This window comes from Carcharodon carcharias, chromosome 4 (assembly GCF_017639515.1).
Source record: "Carcharodon carcharias isolate sCarCar2 chromosome 4, sCarCar2.pri, whole genome shotgun sequence".
NCBI lineage: Eukaryota > Metazoa > Chordata > Chondrichthyes > Lamniformes > Lamnidae > Carcharodon > Carcharodon carcharias.
In genome coordinates, this window is record NC_054470.1 from 48532527 (window position 1) to 48556995 (window position 24469).

General features: G+C 43.9%; 1 protein-coding gene across 7 annotated transcripts in view; it reads right to left on the reverse strand.

Moving 5' to 3' along the window:
* The window catches only part of LOC121277310 (coiled-coil domain-containing protein 192-like), a 149074-nt gene that overhangs the window by 94066 nt on the left and 30539 nt on the right, over nt 1–24469 (reverse strand). The window lies entirely within an intron of this gene.

A 24469-nucleotide genomic window follows, 5' to 3' on the forward strand; every position in this document is an offset into this window, starting at 1 on the left:
ACTTTACTTTTGATGTCTTTGGGAGTGGATATATTTAAATGTACTGTATTTAGATTTCTTTCACAAACTTAAAAGATTCAAGAAAGCTTCAGTTGAGACAAGCAGATAGAGCATCAACCTAATTCAATACAGAAAATATCCAATATTTTTTTGAAATTTCCTCCCCTTTTGTTTTAGGTTGTTTTTTTATTAGCTTTTCTGTGATCTTGAGCGTTTAGGCTTAAAATTATAATTGACCTAAAGTTGGCTCTTGCATGAATGTATGGAGAATGCATACCAATTAAAGATGTAGATTTGTCTAAAATTTTATCACAAGGTATTATAGTAGATATAATTGAGGAAGCTCACTTTAACCCATCTTAAACCATCTATTCAGAAATAGCACACAATGCCCTTCCAAGGTATCTGATTCCACATAATTTTTCTCAAAAGTCTGTTACTTGTGAAGAAGTTGTTTCATACATTAGTCCTGAATTAGTTTTTTATTCATTTAAGCCTGTGCCCCTCATCCAAGTGTCATGATATTGTTTGAAGTAGTCATATTTGCCTTTTCCATATTTGCATACTTCTGTAAAATTATCTGAGTGTGTTCTGTCAAGGCTGAAAGGCTCAGATTTCTCTCATCCCAGTTTTCCTAGAGTGGGGTAGTTTGAATATATATCCAGTAGGAATGGGCCTGAGGTCTGTGTTACATCCTCCTCTGCCTAATTTCGCATTCCACTGGAGAGTAAAATCAGGCTAGATGTTAAATTCTAACCTGTCCCATTTCCACTGGGTGAGATATGTTAAAATTACACCCTAGGGATCAATATCGTGTCATAGAGTTATACAGCACAGAAACAGGCCCTTCGGCCCATCATGTCCGTGCCACCCATCAAGCACCTAATCCCATTTTTCAGCACTTGGCCCATAACCCTGTGTGCTATGGTGTTTCAAGTGATAATCTAAATACTACTTAAATGTTGTGAGGGTTCCTGCCTCTACCACCCTCTCAGGCAATATGTCCCAGATTCCAACCACCCTCTGGGTGAAAATATTTTTTCTCAATTCCCCTCTAAACCTTCTGCCCCTTACCTTAAATCTATGCCCCCTGGTTATTGACACCTCCACTAAGGAGAAAAGTTTCTTCCTATCTACCCTATCTAAGCTCTTCATAATTTTGTACACCTCTATCAGGTCCCCCCTCAGCCTTCTCTGCTCTAAGGAAAACAAGCCTAGCCTATCCAGTTTCTCTTCATAGCTCTCTTCATAGTGGCTCTTCTCTGAATCAGCTTCAGAGCTTGAAACTGTCCCTTGTGTCTTGATGACCTGAATTCGACCCACTGCTCAAGGTGTATTATTGTCATAATATAATTGAAGTATTAGTTCATCTGAACTATATTGTTTTGGCTATATAATTTAGTAGTCTGTTTATTTTGTTGATTTCCGCTCGGCTAGCATGCTGAGTGTCAAGTGAGCTAAAACTCCGAGATCAGAGATTCCCCCAAATTTTTCTTTTTGTTAAGCTCCTTTGGAGATTCATTCTATGAACTGGGAAAGGTGGGAGTGACAGGTAGGGGCTAGTCTGTGGTACGGGGGAACTTTCTTTGTAGGGCCCAGAGGAGCATTCCTGCTTCCTGCTGGCCCCAAGAGGGAAATAAAGAAAGGACTTTAAAAACTTACCTTTTAGTGTATCTTTTGGCCCTAATCCATCATTAAAGCCATCAGAATCTACTTACATCGGAGTGTACTAGTGCAAGGCAGGATGTATGCTCATCACAGGTATAATGATTTCGTGCTCTGCCAATGACTAACTGCTGAATGTCTGTCTGTACTTCTAGGGAAGAATTCTTACAAACACAGAAAGTGGTTGAATTCCTCCTAGGAGTTCCTCCTTTAAAGGAGCTATACAGATTTGAGGAGATGATTCATCATTTTTGGCCATCACATATGGAAGGAATAGGGAAAATTTGCAAGCATTTTACCACTGCACAAAAAATAGCCTCTTTTTCTTATTCTCTTATTCACACTCTCAACTCAGTAACATGGAGGCATGTATTTTACACCAACAGCATGGCACATATGTAATGGCATCTTGCCTCTATTTGAAAGCATTCCATTCTGAAACCCATTGTGTCACATCTTCCTTTCTTCTTTCTCTTCCTAAGATGAGGCAGTGTCATCTTGTGACAAGAAAGCAAGAATACTTCACAATAGTTTGCATGACACACTCAAACTGGCACAAGGACCATCACAGATTCATGCACTCCATGGCTTTTAGATAGTCAGTTTGTGGAGGAAGCACTAGATGAAACATTGAATTAAAGTGAGGAAGAGCAAGTGGAGGAGGCATCCACGCAACAACCAGTGGCTGACCAGAGTTGCTTTCCTATGTGGACAATGTCTTGGTACCCTGCTGGGCCTGTCTTCAGAAGGGGGTTGAACAATGTGAAAAATGTTTTTGTGACATCTTTTGAGACTGCACTGAACACAGTATAAAAACGAACCTCCAAGCTCTTAACGTCAAATGCATTGATCGTGCTAAACAGTTGCATGCACCACAGAATGCGTGTCAACTTCTGGGCTATCTGCAGGAGAACACCAGACATCAGAGATACCAAGCTAAGACAAGTCTCTCACAAACTCTGCTTGAGACCTTGGACTTCAACATAGAGGTGGCTGATTTACACAATAAGAAATCAATTCAAGGGAGCCATGATGCAAGGCTATGGTCCCCTATGGCTTGTTCTCATGTCGAATGCAGAATATTCTGCAGGAATGCCAGAACATGGGACACAGCAGGAGGAGAGACAGATGCGGCAGCTTCCTCTTAGAAAGGCCACATAAGATGTAGAAGCAGAAGTAGGCCATTCAGCCCAGCGAGTCTGCTCCTCCGTTCAATGAGATCATGGTTGGTCTGGTAATCCTCAACTCCACTTTCCTGCCTTTTCCCCATATCCCTCAATTCCCTTATTGATTAAAAATCTATCTCAACCTTGAATATATACTTAACGAACCAGCTTCTACAGCCCTCTGCGGTAAAGGATTCCACATATTCACCACCCTCTGAGAGAAGAAATTCCTCCTCATCTCTGTTTTAAATGGACGACCCCTTACTCTGAGATTATGCCTTCTAGTCCTAGACTCTCCAACAAGGGGAAACAGCCACTCAGCATCCACCACTGTCAAGCTCCCTAAGAGTCTTATATGTTTCAATGAGGTCGCCTCTCCATTCAACCCAAGTTGCTCTTCATAGGGTTAAAGAAATGTTAATTTGTAGGTAGACACTGGCAACCATTGTTTCCTCAGATGTGGCTACAGCTGCACAAAAGGCATCTCATGGGCTTGTCACCTCCATCCTTTGATTTCTATAGCCTACCAAAACACTTTCTCAACTGAGGGAACATTAAAACATTAGTAGAATTAGCAGCAGAAAACGCACACATAACAGGGTGGGAAGAACAATATTTAAGTATTGATTGTAAGGGGATCAAAGATTATGGGGAGAAGGCGGGAGAATTGGGTTGAGAAACTTATCAGCCATGATTGAATGGCAGAGCAGACTCGATGGGCTGAATGGCATATATCTTATGGTCTTATGGTCTTAAATAAAAACAAATGATGACATGGCAGTTAAGATGTAGTGTACAGAAATGACTAGCATGTTGTTTTGGGTACACTTGTGGTGTTATATTTATTAGCAGTACTTGTGCAGGAGCTAGATCTGGGAATTACTGGAAACTGTTATATTAATGAGTGTTTACCACATCCCTCCTCCTTCCATTTCCTCCTCTTCTTTGTTTCATAGACATCCTATCATGTATTTACTCCAACTTGTAGTTATGCTGGATGTTGCAAATCATTATAATTTTGTGTAACACTCCCTGAACAGCCCAAAGAGCAGAACCTTTGCACCAACATCCCTATGGTCTGCTTTATAATCCAGTTGACTCTTGGCAGCAGTTGTGATAACCTGTCAGAAGAGCTGTGGCTGTGATAGGCAGAGGAATGTTCAGGTAAGAGTCCTGGCCCTATAGCATGTCGGAGTAGGTGAGTTGATATCTATAAATGTGGACAGCACTGGGGTATTGAAGAGGTAAACACAGGCCAGAACTTTCAATCTCTGGCGGGGTTGTACCCTGGAGATACCCCAGAAGATGCATTGTGGGAACTCTGAGGTCCCCACGCAAGGACTACATGGCAATTGCCCAGGAAGTTTAAACTTCTGATAGGCAATTACCTTGAACCTGGAACCATCTATTTTAATCTGAGATCACACCACCGCACCCCCCGCCCCCCCCCCGCCCCCCCACCCACCCCCGGTCTGGCTAACCACTCTCCCGACTATCCTCCTGATCCCTGACTACACCTCCAACCCTTGCCGCCTCCCCAACACTCCCCCCAACTGCCCACCGGATCTCCCTGATCACTTACCCACTTTCTGAGAAGCTTGTGCTTCTGAAGTACTTGGATCTAATCCTGGAAAGCTGTGCACCTGACCCCAAGTCAGGAGGAGGTTCCCCATTTTGAATAAAAAATGACAAGCACCTGTGCCAATGCAGGTTTATCACAGATACCTGCTAGAAAGGAGGGGTGTTGAAAATTCATTACTGAACACACCACCCCCTGAGATCCCTCCAACACTCCTCCAGTTAACCCATCCCCCCAATCCTTCCCCACCCCACCAACTCCAAGCTCCTGAAGCACCTGGATCCACTTTCTGGGAAGCCATGCTCCTGAAGTACTTGGATCCAATTCTGGAAAGCTCTGCTCCTGACCACAATCGGAGGAGGTTCCCCAATTTGAATAAAAAATGGCAAGCACCTGTGCCAATGCAGGCTCCTCTCAGGGTACCGTCTAGAAAGGAGGGGTGTTGAAAATTCATCACTGACCAGCTGCTTGCCATCCCGCTATCACTTGTGGCCCAGAAGAGGGTACAGTTTGGCTGCCACCTACCTACTTTATCAAGATGCTATTTAAAAAAAAAACCTTTGGTTCAAAGCCTTCAGGGGTGTAGCCATGTTGTGTGCCTGTGTAATGCAAGTGTGGAATTCTTTCCACCAAAAGGATGAAGGTACAGGGGCAATTGCATTTTCAAGACTGAGGTCAATATATTTTTATTGGGTAAAGATATCAAGGGTTATTGACAAAAGTGAGTAAATGGAGTTGTGGTATAGATCAGCCATGATCCAACTGAATGATGGAACAGGCTAGAGGGGATGAATGGCCTACTCTTGTTCCTATGTAACAATGCAGGGAACCTCTGTTAAAATTTTCTCCACTGTTTGAATTTTGAGGTTGGCATAGGCACTGGAACATGAAGACATGAATCTATGGTTACTGTGTTTATGTAATTTCCTTTTTATCTTGGCCTCAAATACTGAATTAGTGCTCAGCCACTGTTGTTTAGAATCATTATAAATTATTTTAAGAGGACAGAATATCAACCCTGGTATGTCATTTCACAAACAGCACCAAATTAGGTGTGATGGTCATGATTATGTGGCATATCAGAGGGATCTGGGCCAGCTAGGTCAATGGATAGAAAGGTGGCGGATGAAATCAACACAATCAGGAATAGAGTTATGAGATTAGTTACAAGAAATAAGAATAGAGATTATATATTAAATGGCAACATACTTGAGGTAAACAAAGCAGGCAAATATTTGGGAGTTTTGGTGTATGGGTCATCATTACTTACAGGCATGGAAAAGAAAACAAATAAATTGGGACAGTTAAGACGTGACTTTTAAGCCTAAGCAGCCTGAAAGTCTGTTGTCAATTACCACGGCGAAAACCAATTTTTATTTCTGGTGTCATGATCTTGTGCAATTTATTTTTGCAGAGATACTTATGATTTAGCTTGAGTAATAGTTGGAGAAGGTGAGGTTGGACCGACGATGCAGACTGGGTCTGAAGTCTTTTCTATCATTTGTTTGAAAGAATTTGATTAGTATACTGAGGTAATTGCATTCAGTTGAATAGCCAATAAAACTAGCCAATTTATGAAAGAAGGAACTCGTTGACACAATGAAACAACTAATTAACTTGCTTTCAGTTTCTGGCAGAGTTTCTAATATATATAAATACATTTCTTAGATAATTAGGAATTCTTCTAAAAGCTGTATAAAATCCAAATGGGATGTTGGAGGAGAATGATAGAAAATATTTGATCCAGGCAGCAATGAATTTCTCACATTCATTGTAGGAGTGTGGCGACACTGAATTCCACATAATTTGTAGATCTGTGAAGTCCTAGTTCGATAGTCCTCTTCTGATGCTATGCTAATCAATATGTTAAACTGGGGTATGTTTGTTCTCAGTTCAATCAAAGACGGATCCTGTTTCCACAATGCCGGTATACCTTCTTTCCTGCGATGTGGTCCTATAGAGGGGATGTCTCTTGAACTTTTTTCTGAGACACTATTTGTAACAGAAAGATGAAACAGTTAAAAAAATAGACTTGGGCTGTTTTGTTGCTTGCTGCTTTTAAAGTATTTTAAAATATAAGTTTGAGGCCCATTGCAACAGGGAGGGTCTCAGAAGCACTGCTGTTCGAGTTTGCAAAATAGGAAGTCCAATTCACAAGCCCAGTTCATTGCATGTTCAGTATGACAGGGCGTAATTTGTAACCAAATAATAAGACTGCACTTGTATGCACAGCCTCCTTTAAACATCAATTAAAAGGTTTAGCCACCCAAATTTTGAGAATTTGCATACATTCTTGGCTCACAGAAACAGTTAAACCTCTGGTCCTATGAGCTCATCTGCTGAAACAGACATCTTAAAGGGAGGAGGTAGGTTTTCTTAAGAAATGTTTCTTTCTGTGGTTTAGTGTTCATTTTGTTGCATTTTTCTCTATGCTTTCACTGAGTCATCCTCCATTTTTCATTTTTAGAGGTTTTTATTCCTTAAGAAAGAAAAACTTTGTTATAATACAGCAGGCGGTATTTGCCAGGCTGACCTAATCCCAAAGGGAATCTTGGCCAAGCTATCACAATGATTTTTGCAATTTGTATTTATTATGAGAAGGTTTGTGCATAGGTCATAAGTAATGAGTCCACTACCACCTTTGAAGATTTTAAAGATTAAGTTAAAACATTTATTAACAAAAAAGAAAACTTAAACTCTCGAGATTACAGTTACACAGTTAAACTTAGTCTTATAACAGTTCCAAAAGGTTTCTACTTAACTGGAGTCCCAACTATGCATCCCTTTCAGGTAACAATCCTAATAGATTCTTAATCTATAAAACATCTAGCAATATTACCACAAGCACCCATTATTGCTATGAAGGAGGTGTTCACGGCTTCTCTTTCCTTTCATTCAACAATGGAATTCCAGGCCTTTAACAAAACCTTGTTCTCTTGAACAAGTAAACACTTCTCTGCTTTTTCACAGGTTTGTTTCACCTTTCATGATCTCACATGGCCACTTCCCATACAGCTTTCCATCTTTCTTTAAATATATTTTCTCCTTTTGATCTGTAAATCCCATTGTTTCACCCATGCTTTGGAAGTTACTTTTCCCAGAATATAAAAATCTTTCATGTTGTCATTATGGCCAGTGCTTTTGTGAAAAATAAACTTAATGCCTTTGCCTTATCTATTTTGCCAGTTGTAAAACATCTTATCATGTCCATTTTAAAATCAAACAACTTCTTAACTTATCTAAAAGTGCAAATATTAGCTCTAACCTATTTACCTATCTTTCTTAACTCATCCATTTCCATTTCAAAATGCCTGTTTTTACAGTAATCCCTTTGATGATTCAAACTTTTCAAAGGCAGACCGTTCAAAGACACTCTGACTGTCTTTAATTAAATTAGTCATACACACACAACACAGCCCCCTCAAGCTTCCTTTATAGTATCCCACAGTAATGTTAGAAAAAATAATGGCCTGAATCTTCTGGTCAGCTTGCGGGGGCAGGCCCCACTCGCCGACACGTAAAATGATGCGTGGTGACGTCGGACGTGTGTTCTGATGTCACCGCGCGTCATTCCAATCTTCAGCACCGGAGTCAGCTGTGCACCCGCCTAACTGTCAAAGGCCTATTAAGCCCATTTAAAGAGTAACAGAGCTGCCTGTCCAACCTTAAGGCAAAGGCAGGTAAAGAGCCCAGGCGGCCTTCGCATAAATCATGAAACCTCATCCACAGGTGGGATGAGGTTTCAGGAAGTGTTTATAAATTGAATAAAATTTTTTATTAAAATTCATTGACATGTCCCAGCTCATGTGACACTGTTATATGAGTAGACATGTCTGAATATTTTTTTCCATTTTTAAAAAAGTTTTAATAATGAAAATAATCTCCCTGAGGCAGCTCCATGGTCCGAATCTCCCTCCTCCCCCAACCTGCACAGAGAGCGCTCAGCACTTCCGGGTGCACGTGGGTAGGCATGACTTAATTGGCCCACCCATGTAAAATGGCGGTGTGCAGCCAATCGCGGGTGGCGATCGTTTGTACGCCTGCCTGTGCCTGCTCCCGCTCAGCTCCCCCAAACGGGAAGAAAATTCTCCCCAACATTTCCTTCACAACTTGAATTTGTAAAGCACTTTTTATGTCCTCAGAATTTCCCAGTGTACTTCACAGCTAACAAATTACTTCTGATGTAAAGTCACTGCTGTTTTGTAGACAAACACGAATTTATGTACAGCAAAGTCCCACAAATATGAATGAGATAATCAGGTTTTTTTGGTGTTGGATGATGGATAAATACCATGATTGTGTAAAACCATGAGATTTACTATAGCACTACACAAAAGGTGAGGAGATGAGTTCTATGTAGACTACATCATTGAAATGAGGAACAGGAGTTTGTGACAGGACAAGAAATGCAGGTGCAATGACCCCTGAAGCATCTTGGCCATACCCCTTCAATACTATGGGATCAGCAACTGGAAATATTTTCGTCTTCATCATTTATGATTCAAATGACAGGCCACCACAGAATTTGTACCATGTTGACCAGCACAAAACATCTGTTCTTATAAAGGTGAAGTTTACCAAATCATGAAGCCTTCATGCTACCACATCTCTTCAAAACACTCCAAGAAGACATCTATCTCATCGGTCCATACACATTATCTAGGAAGTTACCTAACCCTGTTATAGTCTTGAACACCTCTATCAGATCTCCGCTTAATTTTCTTTGTTCCAAGGAGAACAATCCCAGCATCTCCAACATAACCTTGTAGCTAAAATTCCTCATCCCTGGAATCATTCTCATAAATCTCCTCTGCTTGCTCTCAAAGACCCTCATATCCTTCCTAAAATGTGGTGACCAGGACTGGATGCAATCCTCTCGTTGTGGCATCACAGAATCACACAGTGCTGAAGAGGCCCTTTGGCCCATCGAGTCTGCACCGCCACGTGAGAAACACCTGACCTACCTACCTAATCCCATTTACCAGCACTTGGCCCATAACCTTGAATGTTATGACATGCCAAGTGCTCATCCTGTTACTTTTTAAATGATGTGAAGCAATCCTCCTCCACCACCCTCCCAGGCAGCGCATTCGAGACCACCACCACCCTCTGGGTAAAAAAGTTTTTCCTCACATCCCCCTAAACCTCCTGCCCCTCACTTTGAACTTATGTCCCTTTGTGACCGACCCTTCAACTAAAGGGAACAGCTGCTCCCCATCCACCTTGTCCATGCCCCTCCTAATCTTGTACACCTCGATCAGGTCGCCCCTCAGTCTTCTCTCCTCGAATGAAAACAACCCAAGTCTATCCAACCTCTCTTCATAACTTAAATGTTTCATCCCAGGCAACATCCTGGTGTATCTCCTCTACAACCCCTCCAGTGCAATCACATCCTTCCTATAATGTGGCAACCAGAACTGCACACAGTACTCGGGTGTGGCCTCACTAAGGTTCTATACAACTCCAATATGACCTCCCTACTTTTGTAATCTATGCCTCGATTGATAAAGGCAAGTGTCCCATATGCCTTTTTCACCACCCCACTAACATGCCCTTCCGCTTTCAGAGATCTATGGTTCCTTTGTTCCTCAGAGCTTCCTAATGCCATGCCGTTCACTGAATACTTCCTTGTCAAATTACTCCTTCCAAAGTGTATCACCTCACACTTTTCAGGGTTAAATTCCATCTGCCACTTATGGGCCCATTTGACCATCCCGTCTACATCTTCCTGGAACCAAGACACTCAACCTCACTGTTAACCACCTGGCCAATCTTTGTGTCATCCGCAAACTTACTAATCCTACCCCCCATATAGTCATCTATGTCATTTATATAAATGACGAATAATAGGGAACCCAACACAGATCCCTGTGGTACGCCACTGGACACTGGCTTCCAGTCACTAAAGCATCCTTCTGTCATCACCCTCTGTCTCCTACAACTAAGCCAATTTTGAATCCACCTTATCAAATTACCCTGTATCCCATGTGCATTTGCCTCCTTTATAAGTCACCCATGTGGGACATTGTCAAATGCTTTGCTGAAATCCATATAAACTAAATCAACTGCACTACCCTCATCCACACATCTGGTCACCTCCTCAAAAAATTCAATCAAATTTGTTAGGCATGACCTCCCTCTGACAAAGCCATGCCAACTATCCCTGATCAAACCTTGCCTCTCCAAGTGGAGATAGATTCTCTCCTTCAGAATTTTCTCCAATGTTTCCCTAACACTGATGTGAGACTCACTGGCCTGTAGTTCCCTGGCTTATCTCTACAACCCTTCTTAAATAGCAGAACCTCCAGTCCTCTGGCACCTCCCCCGTGGCCAGAGAAGAATTAAAAATTTGGGTCAGAGCCCCTGCTCCTCCCTTGCCTCCCTCAGCAGTCTGGCACACCAATCATCTGGACCTGGAGATTTGTCCACTTTTAAACCTGCCAACACCTCCAATACCTATATCAATTTGCTTAAGAACCTCGCAGTCTCTCTCCCCAAGTTTGATACCTTCATCCTCATTCTCTTGGGTGAAGATGGATGTGAAGTATTCATTCAGCACTCTAGCGATGTCCTCTGGCTCCACCCATAGATTGCCCCCTTGGTCCCTTATGGGGCCGACTCTTTCCCTGGTTATCCCCTTCCAATTGATATACCTGTAGAATATCTTGGGATTTTCCCTACTTTTACCAGCCAGAGCTTTCTCATATCCCCTCTTTGCTCTCCTAATTGCTTTTTTAAGCTCCACCCTGCACTTTCTGTACTCTACTAATGCCTCCGCTGATTTGCTTCCCTTGTACCTGCCAAAAGCCTCTTTTCCTTCTCATCGTAACCTGAATATCTCTGGTCATCCATGGCTCTCTGGGCTTGTTACTCCTTCCTATCACCCTAGAGGGAACATGTTGAGCCTGTACCCTCCCCATTTCCTTTTTGAACGCCCCCTACTGCTCCTTTGTAGATTTCCCCAGAAGTAGCTGTTCCCAGTTTACCGGCCAGATCCTGCCTTATTTTACTAAAACCCACTCCCCCAATCCAAAACTTTTTTTGCAACTTGTCTATTTCTTTGTCCATAACAAACTTAAACTGTACCATGTTGTAGTTGCTATCATTAAAATGCTCCCCCACCACCACCTCAGCTGCTGGTCAGGCTTCATTCCCCAGAATTAGGTCCAGCACTGCGCCGTCCCTTGTTGGACTCTCTACATATTGACCTAAAAAGTTCTCCTGTACACATTTCAAGAAATCCACTCTATCCAAGCCCTTAACACTATGTCTATCCCAATTAATGTTGGGAAAGTTGAAATTACCTAATATAATTACCCTATTGTTATTGTTTTTACACACCTCCGCAAATTATGCACATATTTGCTCCTCAATTTCCTGTTGACTATCGGGGGGTCTATAATAAATACCTAACAATACGGCTGCCCTTTTTTATTCCTAAGCTCTACGCACAAAGCTTCATTTGAAGCCCCTTCCAAGATATCATCTCTCCTTACTGCAGTAACTGACTCCTTAACTAATAATGCAATGCCTCCTCCTCTTTTACCCCCTCCCCTGTCTCACCTGAAAATTCAATATTCTGGAATGTTGAGCTGCCAATCCTGCCCTTTCCTCAACCACGTCTCAGTGATGATTTCTATATCACAATTCCACGTGTCAGTCCTCACCCTTAACTCATCCATTTTACCTGTAATACTCCTGGCATTAAAGTAGAGGTCATCCAGCCTTGCCTTACTCCCTTGAAAATTAAGGCAGCTGTACTCCCTCTGACTTGATTGTTTTACTATATTATGATGTGTCCTTTTTCTGCTAACATTCTGTGTCCTCTCCCCCTGTCGAATTAGTTTAAACTCCTCCCAATAGCACTAGCAAACCCGCCCGCAAGGATGTTAGTCCTGCATTGATTCAGATGTAGACTGTCCTGCTTGTACAGGTCCCACCTTCCCCAGAAATGGTCCCAGCGATCCATCAGCTGGAGAAAATACATAATTTATAGTGGGTGACTTCCGCTGTGATGATTAAGTTACACATGATACCTACGTGGAGATCAAGGATTATCATAGCATCCCCATCCCCTTCAAGAATTGGAAACATTCACAATAAACGTTCAGGTGGTGCCTTATCACAGAACCATTATGCAGAAAACAACCAAGTTACCATAAAACAACCATGGTGCAGCTTCCCAAGTTTCTGATATTATTTGAAGAAAAAATGCTGAGTGTGTGACTTTTTAGATACCAGAGCCATCCTCTGCAACAATAATTGCTGACTCTTCTAAAAAACATCCCTTAACAGCAGAACAGAAAGTCAGCCTGGACACCTCAGCATCTGTTTACTGTACTTTGGTTCAAGACAGGTGCTATCTTATTTCGTGCAATAGAAAAAATTATATAAAAGGCCATTGGCTTTCCACATGCTTCACATATTACCTTCCAGAGGGTTGGTTAGTTGGTGGACTCCACAAGAAATGTGTAGTGGTGAGGGGTACGTTCATCTTTGCTTTGCTCCTGACACTAACACATTTTTTTCTCAATTGCAGCTAGGTACAAGAGAACAAGCTGTTGATCCCTTCAGTGCAGGGAGCACCTCTGCTTTTACCTCAGCTGCAAATATGTCCACTTTATTTTGATGCACCTCTAAGCAGCAGCTTTGGATCCTTCTGAAGCTTCAGACTATAGCATCAAAATGAGCAGTGTTTTCCATGCCATTGTGAACAATTTCATTTCTCTGTTATCACCATCACCTTTTAATGCAAGCTGCATTCCTTTAGAGACATAGAATGATACAACACTGAAGCGGGATATGACCCATCGTGCCTTTGCCAGCAGCTTGAAACAGCCATCCAATTAGTCCCACTTTCTTGACCTTTCCCCATAACCCAACAATTTTCCCTTTTATTGGATGGTTTCTCATTGGATTTTATCCTGCCAGCCAAATGTGCCACAGGCCAAACATTTTCTATCCTTCATATTTCACCCCTTTCTTGGACTCACTCAAGTTCTGTCGAAGGGTCATGAGGACTCGAAACGTCAACTCTTTTCTTCTCTGCTGATGCTGCCAGACCTGCTGAGTTTTTCCAGGTAATTCTGTTTTTTTTTTGGATTTCCAGCATCTGCAGTTTTTTTGTTTTTATTTTCTATCCTTGTTGGCTATTGAAATCACACAATTCACACAGAGCTCTGGCAGAAGTGTGCTGGAACATGGAAGTTATTTTTGAATGTCTCACAAAATGGGGATTTTTGTTTCCTACTTGCTTTAGATTCTGGTGATGGGTTGCGCTCCTGTGTTCTAACAGACTGCTGCCCTGCAGCCCACCTTCCCTCCCTCCACCACCACCCCCAACTTCTGGCTATGAAGGGTACAGGTGGGCCTTTCAGATGTACTTGTGAGGTAAATTAACATGTCCAGGCCTTCTATTTCCTCCTGTTCATGATTTACAGGGCCTGGTCATCATGTACATTCAGTTGTTATTAGGTGAGTATGGTATTCTCCTGTGGAATACTCACCTTACATTTAAGGACTTGAATTCTTCTTAGGATCTTGTAAGTGGTACTCATTTTTCTAACAATTTATGCTAAGGTTTAGCAGTCAACAAGCAGCCTTAGATGAATTAGAGCTGTTGCTAAAACCCATCAGTATTTTCTCCATGTAGAAATGTATCTTACAATCTAGAAACTTCTCTTTTCTGATTCTTCTTTTGCCTTCAGTGTTTGTTGTGTTTATTGCAAGGGCAATGGAATATATAAGTAGGGATGCTTTGCTAAAGTTGTACTGTTGGTGAGACCACATCTGGAGTACTATGTACAATTTTGGTCTCCTTATTTATGTGTTAGAAGCAGTTCAGAGAAGGTTCACTTGACTTAAACCTAGGATGGTGGGGCTTTATCTTATGAGGAAAAGTTGGATAGGCTGTACTTGTATCTATTAGAATTTAGGAGAATATTGAAACATATAAGATGCTGAGGGGACTTGACAGGGTGGATGGTGAAAGGATGTAAGGGGTATCCCATTTAAGATGGAGATGAGGAGAAATTTTTTTCTTCTCTCAGAGGGTTGTGAGTCTTTGGAGCTCTCTTCCACAGAGACCAGTGGAGGCAGGGTCATTAAATATTTTTAAGGCAGAGGTAGATAGATTCTTGACTAACGAGGGAGTCAAAGTTTATCGGTGGTAGGCAGGAATGTGGAGTTGGGGCCGTGATCAGATCAGCCATGATCTTATTAAGTTACGGAACAGGCTTGAGGGGCTGAATGGTCTACTCCTGCTCCCAATTCATATGTTTGTATGTTCATATGAACCAGTCATGAAACCTAAAGGAAGCGGAAAATAAAGCGAGCATTCTGCTTGTGCCATGCAATTCTCTACATTTTGATGCAAAAAAGGAATAACTGCTATATCTATTCACCTATGCTATTCAAGAGGAAAATTGTAATTTTAATTTGTGGTGGAGTAACTCACTAGCTGGGGTACAAGAAATTACATAAAATGTGAATCCATCAAAAATAAAACTGCTAGATGGTGCTGACGAAATATCTACCAAGTGGTGAGATAGCAGGAAAACAGTCAATCTGCAGCTGCTGGGTAATGGGCTAAATTAGATGATCCGAACAATGGAGACTTATGGAAATTTGGAAGAACAGAAACCCTAGTATGAAGTGATTCATTTTGGTAGAAATATCGAGGCAATATGGATAAAGATAAAGATCAGGCTGAAGCATTAGCAACAATCTTCAGCCAGAAGTACCGAGTGGATGATCCATCTCGGCCTCCTCTGGAGGTCCCCAGCATCACAGATGCCAGTTTTCAGCCAATTCTCCTTGAGATATCAAGAAACAGCTGAAGGCACTGGATACTGCAAAGGCTATGGGCCCTGACAATATTCCGAAAATAGTACTGAAGACTTGTGCTTCAGAACTTGCCATGCCCCCAGAAAAGCCGTTCCAGTTCAGTTAGAACACTGGCATCTACCCGGCAATGTGCAAAATTGACCAGGTATGTCCTGTATACAAAAAGCAGGACAAATCCAACTCGGGCAACTACCGCCCCATCAATCTACTCTCCATCATCAGTAAAGTGATGGAAGGGGTCATCAACAGTGTTGTCAACTGATTAGCAATAACCTGCTCACTGATGCTCAGTTTGGGTTCTGCCAGGGTCACTCAGCTTCTGACCTCATTATAGGCTTGGTTCAAGCATGGACAAAAGAGCTGAACTCCAGAGGTGAGTTGAAAGTGACTGCCCTTGACATTAAGGCAGCATTTGACTGAGTGTGGCACCAAGGAGCCCTAGCTAAACTGGAGTCAATGAAAATCGGGAGAAAATCCTCCATTGGTTGGAGTCCTACCTAGCACAAAGGAAGATGGTTACGGTTGCTGGAGGTCAATCATCTCAGTTCAAGAACACCACTGCAGCAGTTCCTCAGGGTAGTGTCCTTGGCCCAACCATCTTCAGCTGTTTCATCAATGGCCTTCCTTGCATCATAAGGTCAGAAGTGGGGACGTGCGCTGATGATTGCACAATGTTTAGCACCATTCGCAACTCAACAGATACTGAAGCAATTCATGTCCAATGCAGCAAGACCTGGACAACGTCCAGGCTTGGACTGACAAATGGTAGGTAACATTCGCACCACACATGTGCCAGGCAATGACCATCTCCAACAAGAGAGAATCTAACCATCACTCCTTGACATTCAATGGCAATACCACTATCACCATCCTGGGCGTTACCATTGACCAGAAACTGAACTGGACTAGCCATATAAAAACTGTGGCTGCAAAAGCAGGTCAGAGACTAGGAATCCTATGGCAAGTAACTCACCTCCTGACTCCCCAAACCATGTCCACCATCTACAAGGCACAAATCAGGAGCGTGATGGGATACTCTCCACTTACCTGGATCAATGCAGCCCCAACAACACTCAAGAAGATTGACACCATCTAGGACAAAACAGTCTGCTTGATTGGCACTCCTTCCATAAACATTCACTCCATTCACCACCAATGAGCAGTGGCAGCAGTCTGTACCATCTACAACATACACTGCAGAAACACACCAAGGCTCCTTAGGGAGTACCTACCAAAGCCATAACTGCTACCATCTAGAAGGACAAGGGCTGCAGATACATGGTAACACCATCACCTGGAAGTTCCCCTCCAAGCCACTCACCATCCGGAAATACATCGCCGTTCCTTCATTGTCACTGGGTCAAATTCCTGGAACTCCCTCCCAAAAAGCACTGTGGGTGCACCTACACCATGGGAACTGCAGCAGTTCAAGAAGGCAGTCCACCACCACCTTCTTGAGGGCAATCGAGGATGGGCAATACATGCTGGCCTAACCAGTGATGCACACATCCCGTAAATGAATTTTAAAAAATGCTAAAGAGGGTCCAAGAGTAAAGGAAGCTGGGGGCATATGAACACAAATCATTGAAGATGGCAGGGCTGCTTGAGAAAATGGTTAATAAAGCACATGGGACCCTGGGCTTTATAAATAAGGGCATAGAGTACAAAGCAAAGAAATTATGATAAACCTCTATGAATACCTGGTTCCGCCTCAACTGGAGTATTGTGTCCAGTTCTGGACACCACGCTTCAAGAAAGATGTAAAGATATTAGGGAAGTTGCCGAACAGCGAATGGTTCCAAGAATGAGGAACTTGAGTTACGTGGATAGATTGGAGAAGCTGGGGCTACTCTCCTTGGAGAAGAGAAGATTTGATAGAGGTATTTAAAATGATGTGGGATCTGGACAAAGTAGATAGGGAGATAATGTTCCCATTGGCAGAGGTTTGAGAATTTAAGGTAATTGGCAATGATGCAAAGGTGACATGAGGAAATGTTTTTGTGCACTGTGTGGGTGGGATCTGGAATGCTCTGCCCAAGGGTGTGCTGGAGATCAATTCAAACAAAGCCTTCAAAAGAGAATTGAATAATTAGCTTAAGCAAAAAAATTTGCATAGCTACAGGGTAAAAGCAGAAGAGTGGGACTAGGTGAGTTGTTCTTTTAGAGAGCTGGCATGGACATGACGGGCTGATGGCCTTCTTCTGTGCTGTAACCATTCTATGATTCTATGGTACTACCATATGTGGAATGTTATATTTTGTCAAAAAATTCAAAAGGGAGCTGTTTGGATATTGGGCAAGAAAAACAATTGGGACAAGAGTGACAGAGTGGTGGGTGGTATTTTCCAGACTTTATAAGTGTAATGGTCTTTCTGATTCTGAACATTTCTATTCTCCTCTGTTTCAAAATTTCTCAAAAGATGTTTTTCATGGCTGGTGGGGCTGGAAGCTTCAGGAGGGTCCAAAGCTTATAGCTGTGGAGGCCAGAATATAAATAAAACTTAGGTGTTTATCTAAAGCTTCTTAATTTCATACAAAATAAAATATTCTCAGGATTTCACAGGAATCTGTAGGTCACTGTACTCTGGAGTAATAATTATTCAAATGTAATGCATATATTTCTCTGGAGAATTATTAGAAAGAAGGAAACTATTTAATCAGAACAATTCTAAATTCATGGGATAAAATTATTAGTCTCGCAACCTTTCCTTTATGAGAGATAATTATATTCCAGGCAATATGTCCCAGAAGCCTACTGGCTGTGCCAATGGCAACAATTCAAGAAAACGAAAGACAAAAAAAAATTAACATTTTTTAGCCTAAAGAAAGGAACATCAGAAAATAAAACATAAAGCAGGTAGAAGGCATCAGAAACCACAGGGGAAACTTAAAAACTTTAATACACAAGGATGAAAGCAAAGCAGAAAGAATCAGGAGTTTAAATCAAATATATATCATTGTGCACATAGCTGACTAACCTCAGGCAGTCAATGATAGAGAAGGTGAAATCAACTTATTGTCATCTACAGGCTGCAGGCCTAACAAAAATGCTGGTGTTCAGCTTGATGTGGCAAAAGGAACCGACAAAGATGGTGATATATGTTTAGGTATAATACAAGTGTTTCAGGTGTTAAAGTTATTAAGCTAAGACTTCCCTGTGTTATAATATGGGAGAGATGGTGTTGTAGTGGTAACCCAGAGGCCTAGGGCAGAATCATCCCAGATTTGCACTATGCGTGGTAACAGGCAGAAAAAGGATGTTTTACCCATTGGCCGCAATGGCAGGTTTTTGTGCCGTATTGTCCCATTCCCCCCATCATACATAATGCATTCCCGGGAAACACTCCAGATTGCTGGCAGGGTGTCCTCTGAATTGCCCCCCCGCCGACACCTCAGTCTTACAGTAAACCGGGTCCCATATTTAAAGATCGCCCCTGCATAGAGCTAGCAAGGGATAGGAAGCTGATGGGAACTGATAGCTGCCAAAGGGTGGAAACATGCTGCCCCCAGATTTAACGATGCCTCCCTGATGTGCCTACTGATGCATTGGAGGCCCACCGCAATGTCCTCTACCCCACTCTGGGTAAAGGCCAGCAAGCAAGGTCACCAATCCAGCATGGGAGGCGGTGGCAGCGCCAATGCCCTACAAAAAGAGGACAGCCACCCAGTGCAGGAAGAGGATGAATGGTCTCATCTCTTCTGCCAGGGTAAGTCACTCTTCTCATCACTCTCAACTCACACACTCTCAAACCTATCACACATCCACAGGGATCTCATGTGTCAGGAGACAACACCACTAACTCTCTCTCACACACCCTTACATCTCCATCATGCTCAGATCCACTGGAGCTCATGTCCACATCCCACTCATCACACAAACAATCCACACAGTGCCATACGTCATGCTCATAATCTCTCCATTTGTTTTCATACACGAGAAGCTGGCTCACAACAGCTGAGGTCCCAAACCGGTGGTGCAGTGGCACACATTAGACCCCTCATTCACTTTGAGGAGTATGCCATCATACTTAATGATGAGGATGTGGATCATGCCTGAGGCAATGTTGAGGTCGGCGGTGAACACCCTTATGTGGATCCTGCATCACATCATCCCTCTTTCAACGCAAATGTGAGTGTTCTCTCTCTTGCTTCTGACTTTGCTGTCATGCACTAATTAACTCTACTTTGGTTCACAAGAAGCTCTGTCAAGCGACCAACACTCTCAGCCAGCCAGTCCCTCAACTCCATCCACGTCCTCACCTCCAGCCAAGAGGACTCCTCCTCCATTGAAGGGCTGGAAATGAGCAGCCTGGAAGACCCATCACAGTGCTTAGCCACACCCTCCACTAGCACAGAGACACACACCTTGGAGGAACCTAGATCTAGAGCAGGCTCAGATTCACAATCTAGTGGTCACTGCACAGACACATATCCGCAGCAGGAGGAGGCAGGTTCAGCCGAGCTCCCTGGCACTTGAAGAACTGCTGGGGAAGAGGCACCTGTGAGGTCCAAGTCAGATGATGCAACACTGGATTCGACCTTCCAACTCATCATGGAGAATCAACACAAACATCACGCAGAACCACTAGGAGCCCTCAACAGAGTGGCACGTGAGTCAGAGAAGTACGTCTGATGAATGGCTGAGTGACAGGAAGCAGAAGGTGATGGTCGAGGAGCAATTTTGTGACTGGATGACTGTGTCCAGTGGGGTTCCACGGGGATTGGTGTTGGGTCGCTTGCTGTTTGTATAAACAATTTAGACTTGAATGTAGGAGAGTTGATCAGTAAGTTTGAGGATGACATAAAAATTGGTGGGGTGGTAAATAGTGAGGAGGATAGCCTTAGTTTACAGGAGGATATGGACGGGCTGGTCAGATGGGCTGATCAGTGGCAAATGGAATTTAATCTGGGTAAGTGTGAGGTGATGCACTTGGGCAGGGCAAACAAGGCACGGGAATACATGAAGAATGGTAGGACCCTTGGAAATACCGAGGATCAGAGAGACCTTGGTGTGCATGTCCACTGGTCCGTTAAGGTGGCGAGACAGGTGGTTAAGAAGGCATATGGGATACTTGTCTTTATTAGCTGAGGCATAGAATATAAGAGCAGAGAGGTTATGCTGGAACTGTATAAAACGCTGGTTAGGCCACAGCTAGAGTATTGCATGCAGTTCTGGAATCCACATTATAGGAAGGATGTGATTGCACGAGAGAGAGTGCAGAGGAGATTTACCAGGATGTTGCCTGGGCTGGAGAGTTTTAGTTATGAGGAGAGATTGGATAGACTGGGGTTATTTTCCCTGGAGCAGAGAAGATTGAGGGACGACATGATTGAGGTATATAAAATTATGAGGGGCATAGACAGGGTAACAGGAAGGAACTTTTCCCCTTGGTGGAGAGATCAATAACCAGGGGGCATAGATTTAAGGTATGCAGCAGGAGGTTTAGAGGGGATGTGAGTAAGAATTTTTTCACCCAGAGGGTGGTGGGAAACTGGAACTCACTGCCTAAAAGGGTGGTAGAGGCAGAAACCCTCATAACATTTAAGAAGTATTTGGATGTGCACTTGCGATGCCATGGCATACAAGGCTATGGCCTTGTGCTGGATAATGGGATTAGAATAGTTAGGTACTTGCTTGACCGGCGCATACTCGATGGGCTGAAGGAACTTTTTCTGTGCTGTAGACCTCTAAGACTCTATGACTCTATAACTCTATGAAGTGGCGCACTGAAGTCTCGATGGGAAGGATGGTGGACCCCATGGAGACCCTGATCCAGCAGAACACGGAGATACACACAGACTAGCACTCCATCGCAGTAGCCATGGGTGAGTTCCTGCAGTGGCTACGTAAGAGGTAAATAGGGCACCTCAACGTCGCTTCAGGTGCTTCTTCCCCTCAAGGAGTTAAGCTAGGACCCTAGGGCACCCGAAGGGAGGAGTGGCAGCTGGACACCCCTGAGACATCCACTCAAGACTCTCAGAGGCTGTCCTCTCCCTCCCCTTTGCCTGTGACCTCCTCAACCTCATCCTCTGTCACTGCAGAGGGAGCAGCTGGCCCACAAGAGGACAACCAAAGCAAGGCGGGGCCCTCAACTCCTCTGCTCTCCAGAGAACCCATTCTGAAGTCATCAGGGGTAACAGGGCCAACCATTGCACAGGCTGTCTCCACCCCTTCTGTGGATGTCAGGGCAGCACCCAGAAGAGGTGGTAGGCCTAGAAAAGTTAAGAGTTTCTGATCACAAGCGGTTACATGGGTGAACATATTCTGTCCCTTTTTAATCTGAAAACATATTCACTTTCACTGAATAATGTGTAATAATGTCTTTCAATTTAATTTACAGGCTTAGCAAGTCGTCCTCCTGCATTGACACACCCCAGCCCCCCAGTCCCCACCAAACATGAGCAGTTCAGCTGTATGCAGCCAGCCCACGAGTGATTCTGGAGGGAGCAGTGTGTGTGGCAGGGCCGTTCAGAGCCTTGTGTGCTGATGGCACTCCCAGGCAGCAACTGTGCCCACCCAACACGAGGATCCTTTCACTTTCAATTTTACAAGATGGTTGTTGTAAAATATGTCTTTAGCTCCTCCATCCTTTTCCCTCCCCCTGTCACCTACGTCCTTTCTCCCATCACTGCTGACCCCCTGGCATCACCTTCCATCTCCCCACAGTCACCTAGCAGCCAGAACCCTTTTCTTTCCGGGATGTCCAGGTGAATGTTTGCATTCCCTATCTTCCTGAGAATCCACATTGACATCCCCAACCTCCTCCTTCCCATCTCCAGGGTCCATGTCTGCCTCCAAGACCCCACCAACCACCCTCGTCATCCCTTCTACCACTACCATCGCACCCTCACCCTCCCACTCTACCGGCTCACTCTGCCCTCTCATTCTCACCATTCCCTCCTATCAGGCCCACCCTCATGTTGCTCCCCAGGAGGTAGTCATTGACTCCACAGACCCCTCCTTTGCACATTCACCTGGACATCTCCCCTTCCCACCAACACTCTCGTCCACACTTACTCCTTCCCCCCAAACTATATTCTTCCCATAGACTCCTTTCCTTCTCCAAACTCCCTCCTTCCCCTAGATTCCTTTCTCCTCCAAACTCCCTCCTTCACTGACTCCTTCTCCCCCCCCTCCAAACTCCCTCCTTTCCCTGGACTCCTTCCCCCCTCCAAACTCTGTCCTTCCTCTAAACTCCTTCACCCCTTCAAACTCCTTCCCTCCCGCCCCCCCCACCCCTCCCCCCCACCAAATTCCGTCCTTCCCCTAGACTCTTTCCCTCCTCCAAACTCCTTTCCAGCACACCCCCACCAAACTCCATTCTTCCCCTGGACTCTTTCCACCCACACCCCCCCCCGCCCTGAGTTCCTTCCACCCAGCCCCTTGAACTCCTTCCATCCACCCACCCTGAACTCATTCCACCCACCCCCTGAACTCCTTCCACCTCCCCCAAACTCCTTTCACCCCCCCTCCCTCCTTCCTCCCAACCTCCGAACTCCTCCCTCTCAACCTCCGAACTCCCCCACCTCCAAACTCCTTTCCCCCCACCTCCGAATTCATCCCCCCCGAACTCATTCCACCCCGCCCCAAACTCCTTCCACACCCACCCCCCCCCCAACCCCCCGGAACTCCTTCCCTGACACCTTTCTCCCCTCCTCACACCTACCTCTTCAGTTACCATATTCTCCCTCATTACACCCTGTACTCCCCCGAACCTCACCCAAACAACACCATTGCTCCCCCCATTCCCAACCTCACCCATCCCTCTCCCCACCGCTGGTACACCTTCCTCTCCCAGTCAAAGCTAAACTTTCCTCTCTACCCCCTTGACAATCATGGCCAAGACACTGTTGTCCTGAAGCTGACCCCAGACATCAATGGTGACCTTCCACCTTTCCGTGAGCTGCTTTGTGGTGGAGCCATGTCCATGAGAATCCCAACAGCATGCGATGTATGTGTTCCTCCAGGGTTCAGTAATTGTAGAGCTCCAGCATCTTCTGCCCCTCAGATGTCCGCAATGTCAGTGAGGCTCTAACGGTAAGTCCTGACTTCTGCACGTTTCACCTGTCAGGATGTTTTCTGGGCCGGCGTGTTTTCCTGCCTACATGGGCAGTAAATTTGATGAGGGCTGTGATGATTCAGTGAGCAGGATTTATAATTAGATGCAGATGTTTTAAAATGACATTTCTGATGTGCGGCGGTGGGAAAAGTGGCCATTGATAGGCGGAGCAGATGATTGCAAACTGGTTTCACAACATCATGAAACCGATTTTTGGCCTTCCCACCATATTGTCCACTCACCCCCACCATGATGCTCAATGCCAAGGGGGATGGAAATTTCCGGCCCTAGGCTCATGCTCTGGGTACATGCGTTCAAATCCCACCATGGCAACTGCTGGGATTTAAATTCAATTGATAAAATCTGGAATTAAAAATTAGTCTAAGTACTGGTGATCAGGAAATTACCATAAATTGTTCTAAAAAAAATCCATCTGGTTCACTCATGCCCTTTAAGGAAGGAAATCTGCTGTCCTTATGGTTTGGTCTACACCTCACTCATAACAATGTGTGGTTGACTAACTACTCTTTGAAGTGGCCTGGCAAGCCACTTAGTTCAAGGGCTATTAGGAATGAGCAACAAATGCTGGCGTTACCAATAATGCCCACATCCCATGAACGAATAAAAAAAAATAGCCATTCCATTTCAGAAGTACTTCAGGAGCTATGAAGTGCTTTGGGGTGTCCTGAGGTGGTTAAAATCACTTTAGAAATACAAACTCTCTCAAGTTATATATGGTTCAGTTGAACTAACCCAAGTTGGACATGGAGTCCATTAACAATAAAGTACAGTTGACACCATCCATCAAGTGATAGATTAACAGTAATAAAGTACCTAAGAAGAAAATTAGCCTCTAATCAGGAAGGTATTTCTAAATAAAATGACAATATTAATAACTGCAGGCATACTTGAAGGAGGTGTGGAAGAGTGCAGTTGGAATGTGGGATTCTCTGTCACAAACTGTTGCTTAAGGAAAAATTATCAATACCTTCACAATGAACTTAGATTTTAAAAGATAATATTAAAGGGCATGGGAAGTAAATGAGAGAAGTGACTCATGATGAAAAACCCTGCCAGATGGGTCAAATGGCCAGTTTCTGTGTTACAACATCAATGCTTCCATTTTTGTATTCTAATAATGACATTGCATTTGAT